The 6,640-nt window shown below is 38.2% G+C and overlaps 1 pseudogene; it reads right to left on the bottom strand.

The window, feature by feature from the left end:
* Positions 1,160-6,045, bottom strand: LOC107627189 (annotated as a pseudogene).

Raw genomic sequence — 6,640 nt, 5'->3', positions numbered from 1 at the left:
TAAAAGATGTCATTCAGCTCTTCTTTGAGTCTCTCAACCATGTTCACTTCTTCCACTAGGGAATCAATGATATCAATACCCATGCGCTCCTCTGGAGTGTTTGGATGCTACATAGCTTTGACAGCATTTAGCACGAACTTATCCTCGTTGACTCTCAGGGTTACTTCTCCTTTTTGAACGTCAATAAGGGTCCGTCCTATAGCTAGAAAGGGTTGATACGGAAAAAAATTATTTCCGCAATAACTACCGGCAAGTGCACCGGGTCGTATCAAGTAATAAAACTCACAAAAGAGTGAGGTCGATCCCACGAGGATTAACAGATTAAGCAAACAATGGTTGATAATTAACCTAGTTAGACGGTTCATATTGGAGTGATAATCAAACAGAAAATGTAAATTGCATGAATGTAAACAAAAACTATAAAGTGCAGAAAAGTAAAATGGCAAGAAAAGTGCAGGAAATGTAAAGTGCAGAAAAGTAAATGACTATAAAGTAAATGTAAGAACTAAAAATAAAATGAACATTGTGATCAAGAGATATTGCAATCGTCCGGATCAAGTTCATTCTCATCTCTTTCTTAATCAATGCATTCATTGATCTACTTGGAAATCTTAGGTGATTGGATCCCAATTCCTTGGCAATCCGATCTCTCTAAGCTTGAACAATTGCCAATTCTTTGATCTAATTGCTCATGGGAAGAGATGAAGCTTGGTCAATGATTATACCACACACCTTCATAGATCAAAGTACTGGTAGGATTACATGTCATTATATCCATCCAACCCCCAACCTAATCCAACATGAGAAAGAATTTCTAGCATGATTTCCTCATTCCTCTTTCAAGGCTCTGAGGAAATCCAAGTATGATAAGAATTTAATTGGGGTTTAATACATTCAAAGTATTAAAATCCTAATGGAAGGGGGCAAGAAAAGGATGGCATCAAGAAGAGGAATTTATTGGCTTAAAGAGACACAGCGGAAACATAAAAAGATAGATAAAGGTTTTCCTACTAGACTTCTAAGATACCTGTTCTTAGCAACCTAGGTCACCGGAAAGGATTCCCTACTAGACCTTCAAAGAACTTGTCCTTAACAACCTAGATCAGAGGGACGAAAACTAAAAGAAACTACCACGCAGATTACCTTAGTGTTGGATCCTTCAATCTTCCTCATGCAACAAGCGAAGCAAATCACTCACCTCACTTCTCACACAATAAAACGTGCTTAAAAGCAACTGAAATTTGTTCATCAAAGTTATGTAAATTATCTCACCAGAAGGTGTTTAAATAGACCCTGAACAACCTAGCTAAAAGATAAGATATGATAACTAATTTAAATCAGATTTGATCTTATTGGATTAGATCAGATTTGATTTAAATTTTAAAATCCTAAAGATATGATAACTAATTTAAATCAGATTTGATCTTATTAGATTAGATCAGATTTTGATTTAAATTTAAAATCTCTAAAAATACTACTAAGCAAATCAAAAGTAAATCAAATCTTCCAACAAACTCTAACAACAAAACAAACAAAAATAAATGCCTAAAAATCAAAAATTAATAATAAAGTATGCCTTCCATTGAATTTGAAAAGCATTATTGGGATTCTTGCTGTCCTGACTTAGCCCAATGGGCCTTGCCCATTCTTCCTTGGTTAGAACTTGATGTAACACCATATGCATGAGTGCTGCCAAGTTTTCAAAGCTCTCTTTGAGCTTCTTTGCACGTGCTCTAGTGATGGGGCCCTCTAGAAGTGTGAAATTTCTATTATGTCCTTTTGTTTTAGAATGCCCCAGTTGTCTTTCTGAGCATGTATCATTCCCTCCTTCCTCAAAAAGATTTGTCCTCGAATCTGTGTCCATATCAAAAGGAGAGAGATCAGAAATATTGAAAGTAGCAAAGACATTATACTCACCTGGTAGGTCAATCTTGTAGGTGTTGTCATTGATCTTCTCAAGCACTTGGAATGGGCCATCCCCTCAAGCATCAAGTTTAGACTTCCTCTGAGTAGGGAATTTTTCCTTCCTCAATTGTACCCAAACCCAATCTCCTAGTTCGAAGACTATATGCTTTCGGCTCTTGTTAATCCTTTTAGCCGTGGCTTTGTTCTTCCTCTCAATTAGGTCACGAGCCTTTGCATGTATTGCTTTAACTTTCTCAGCCTTGTTTGCTCCATCTAAGCTAATAAGATCACTCAAAGGTAAAGGCATTAAATCTAAGAAAGTTAGAGGATTAAAACCATAGACAAGTTCAAAGGGCAAAAAACCAGTGGAAGAATGGATTGTCCTGTTATAAGCAAACTCAATAAAAGGTAAACAATCTTCCCAAGTTTTCAAATTCTTACCAACAACAGCACGCAACAAGGTTCCCAATGTCCTATTTACCACTTCAGTTTGACCATCAGTTTGAGGGTGACAAGTAGTTGAGTATAACAATTTTGTTCCCAACTTACTCCACAAAACTTTCCAAAAGTGACTTAAGAATTTGACATCACGATCAGAAACAATAGTTTGGGGTACACCATGTAAGCGCACAACTTCTCTAAAGAATAGGTCAGCAATATTTGTGGCATCATCAGTTTTATGGCAAGCAATGAAATGAGCCATTTTACTAAATCTATCTACCACAACAAAAATTCTATCTCGACCTCTCCTAGTTCTAGGAAAACCAAGAACAAAATCCATAGAAATATCAACCCATGGATGCACAGGAACAGGAAAGGAGTATACAAACCATGTGGTAAAGACTTAGATTTAGCTTGTTTACATGCAATGCATTTAGCACAAAAATTTTCAACATCTTTACGCATGTGGGGCCAGTAAAAATGCTCAGATAAAATATCCAAAGTCTTATGCACACTAAAATGACCCATCAAACCCCCACTATGTGATTCTAGAACAAGTAACTCCCTAATAGAACAAGTAGGTACACAAGTCCTATTACCCCGAAAAAGAAAGCCATCATGCTTATAGAATTTGTTATATGCACTATGTTCACATGCAGCATAGATAGAGGCAAAAGTAGAATCAGTTGCATACAATTCCTTCATACACTCAAAACATAACAGCTTAGAAGTAAGGGTTGTGATTAAGGAATACCTTCTAGATAATGCATTAGCAACTACATTCACTTTACCTTGCTTATAGGCGATTACATATGGAAAGGATTCAAGGAATTCTATCCATTTTGCATGTTTCTTGTTCAGCTTCCCTTGGCCTTCAAGTGTTTGAGGGATTCATGGTCAGTATGTACCACAAATTCCTTAGGTAGCAAATAATGCTGCCACACTTCCAAAGCTCTCACCAAGGCATAAAGCTCTTTATCATAAGTTGAGTAGTTGAGATGGGCTCCATTCAACTTCTCACTGAAATAGGCAATTGCTCACTTTTCCTGCATCAAAATAGCACCTATACCAATTCCGGAAGCATCACATTCGATTTCAAAAGTTTTAGAAAAATCCGGTAAAATAAGAATGTGGGCAGAACACAATAATTCTTTCAAGGTGTTAAAGGCAAGTTCTTGTTCCTGATCCCATTTAAAGTTGACATGTTTCTTGATGATTTCAGTTAAAGGTGCATCAATAGTAGAAAAATCTTTAACAAACCTCCGATAAAAACCCGCAAGACCATGAAAACTTCTAACATCAGAGACACTCTGAGGTGTGGGCCATTCTCTAATAGCCTTCACCTTCTCGTCATCTACCTCAATCCCTGCAGAACTTATCACAAAGCATAGGAATACGACTTTACTAAGACAGAATGAGCACTTTTGGAGATTAGCATATAATTTTTCTTTTCTAAGTACCTCTAAAACAGATTGAACATGCAAAATATGATCATCAAGACATTTACTGTAGATAAGGATATCATCAAAATAAACAACCACAAATTTACCTAAAAACTCTCACAAAACATGATTCATTAGTCTCATGAGTGTACTAGGTGCATTAGTCAAACCAAATGGCATAACTAACCACTCATACAAACCATATTTAGTTTTGAAAGTTGTTTTCCATTCATCACCAAGTTTCATTCATATTTGATGATAACCACTCCTTAAATCTATTTTAGTAAAAATAACAGAACCATGCAATTCATCAAGCATATCATCAAGTCTAGGAATAGAATGGTGATACTTTACCGTAATCTTGTTTACAGCTCTGCAGTCAACACACATCCTCCATGATCCATCCTTCTTGGGCACCAACAGTACCGGAACAGCACAAGGACTCATGCTTTCTCTCACAAAACCCTTAGCCAAAAAGTCCTCGACTTGCCGTTGGAGTTCCTTTGTCTTCTCAGGATTAGTCCGGTAAGCTGGACGGTTAGGAATGCTTGATCCAGGGACAAAGTCAAGCTGATGTTCATTGCCTCATAACGGAGGTAAACCTGAGGACATCTCATCTGGAAAGACATCGCCAAACTCCTGCAAGAGTGAAATAAAAGCACCAGGCAGGTCATGGTTAGTTTCAATGGTAGAAAGTAAAGACTCTCTAAATCGCACCAACATCAATGCTTTTTTTTTCCAAACTAGCATACTTCAGATCCCTCTCTTTTGCATAAAAACATATTATGTGAGCACTCTCACTCTCCACAGATTTTTCTCTTTTAGAACTCTTTTTCACTCAGACCCTGACTCTTTTTCTAACATGTTTTGTCTCTCAAAGCCCTCTCTTTACCCTCTTGTTTTTCAATTTTCTCACATCCTAAAGACTCTTTAGTAGATTTACGCATGTTCAGTTGCTCCAGGTACACTTCTTCAGGTGTCAAAGCTGCAAGGGTAATCTTTTTCCCAAGATAAGTAAAGGAGTATCGGTTTATGAAACCATCATGGACCACCCTTCTATCATACTGCCATGAACGGCCTAAGAGTAGATGACAAGCCTGCATGGGAACCACGTCACAAAGGACCTCATCACTATATCTCCCAATAGAGAACTGTATGTGGGCTTGCTTCATAACCTTCAATTCACCAATATCACTTAGCCACAACAGTTTGTAAGGGTTAGGGTGTTTGGTGCATTTCAACCCCAATTTTGTGAACAAAGTAGAGCTAGCAATGTTTGTATGACTTCTAGCATCAATGATCATGAGTCCAACCTTACCTCCCAATAAAACTTTTGTATGAAAGATGTTCTCTCGCTATTCTAAACGATCGTCCTTGGCTTGTACATTTAAGATTTGCCTAGTAACAAGGGTCTCTCCACTAACAGCATACTCAACTATATATTCATTATCTGTAGCATCATCCGCATGTGGCATGTCCTCATACCCATCTGAGTTATCAGATTCTGAGAAAATATCATTTGCTTTAATGACTACGGTCCTTTTATTTGGACACTTGCAAGCAAAATGGCCTAATCTGTGGCACTTAAAGCAGGTAATATCACAATGTCGTGCAGGAGGTTTAGGCGTGTGCGTCTTTCTATGCTGCTCTGTAGGCTTCTCCTTTGATTCGGTAGGTTTGGATCCAGTCTTCTCCCTGAAATTAGCACCTCTCGAATCCCACCTTGAAGTAGAGTTAGAAGAATTACGCAGTTCCTTTGCCTTTTGCTGTCTTTCCACCTTGATAGCTAGGTTCACCAAGTCTTCCATATTCACAAATGAGTGATGTTCTACAATATTTGCAATGTCTTGATTCAGCCCACTCAAGAAACGTGCCATAGTAGCCTCAAACTCCTCCTCAATATTTGCTTGGATTAGCAGCATCTCCATCTCCTTATGATACTCATCTACAGACTTAGAACCTTGGTATAATCATTGGAGCCATTGATGTAGCTCCCTGTAGTAGTAAGAAGGGACAAACTGTTATCGCATGACCTTCTTCATCTTCTCCCAGGACAGAATTGGTGGTTTTCCATTCCGCCTCTTCTGTTTGTCCAGCTCGGCCCACCAGACAAGGCATAATCCGAGAATTCTACAGCTGCTAGTCTTACCTTTTTCACATCAGAGTAGTTATGACACTGAAATAAGAGCTCCACCTTTCGTTCCCATTCCAGGGACGCCTCAGGGTCACTTCTGCCTTTAAATTTTGGGATGCACATCTTGATAGCATTAAGGTTATTATCAACAATTGCTGGTTATCTATGATGCCGGGATCTGGATGAAGTCTCCTCCTCAGACTCCGTAGAATCGTTATGAACAGATTCTCGTGACCGTGCTATTCGCCTAGGAGAAAAAGAGTTAATTCGGAAATCCATGTCATCAAGACGTTGTTCAATCCTTGTAAGGATGCTAGCAAGTGCGTCGACGCGGAAAGTTAGTTGTGGATCGGGGTTCCCTTCATTGTTAGCCATCAATGAAACTGTAAAAGAAAAGACCTTACAACACTCTTCTTACGTATATCACTCGGAGTAGGACACTCGTGTTTCACTCAATACGTGGCTTTTACCCTCTGTTGAGCTCACCACCCTTGCCTTTTTTCACTTTTGAATTACTTTAACAAGTTGCACTTTGGGAGATGAGGAATTGAGACACCAAACTAAAATAATCTAAATGATAGAGACGTTCAACTTGACAAGAAGACAATTAAAGTATGTGACAAAGGAAACAAAAAGTGATACTAGGATGACAAAAACTAGCAAAATTGAATCCTAATTGAAACCCAAAGAAATTTTGAAAGGATAAAACAAAGGGAAA

Source organism: Arachis ipaensis, chromosome B02 (assembly GCF_000816755.2).
Source record: "Arachis ipaensis cultivar K30076 chromosome B02, Araip1.1, whole genome shotgun sequence".
NCBI lineage: Eukaryota > Viridiplantae > Streptophyta > Magnoliopsida > Fabales > Fabaceae > Arachis > Arachis ipaensis.
The sequence above is the reverse complement of the archived record's forward strand: the minus strand, read 5'-3'. Positions and strand labels throughout refer to the sequence as shown.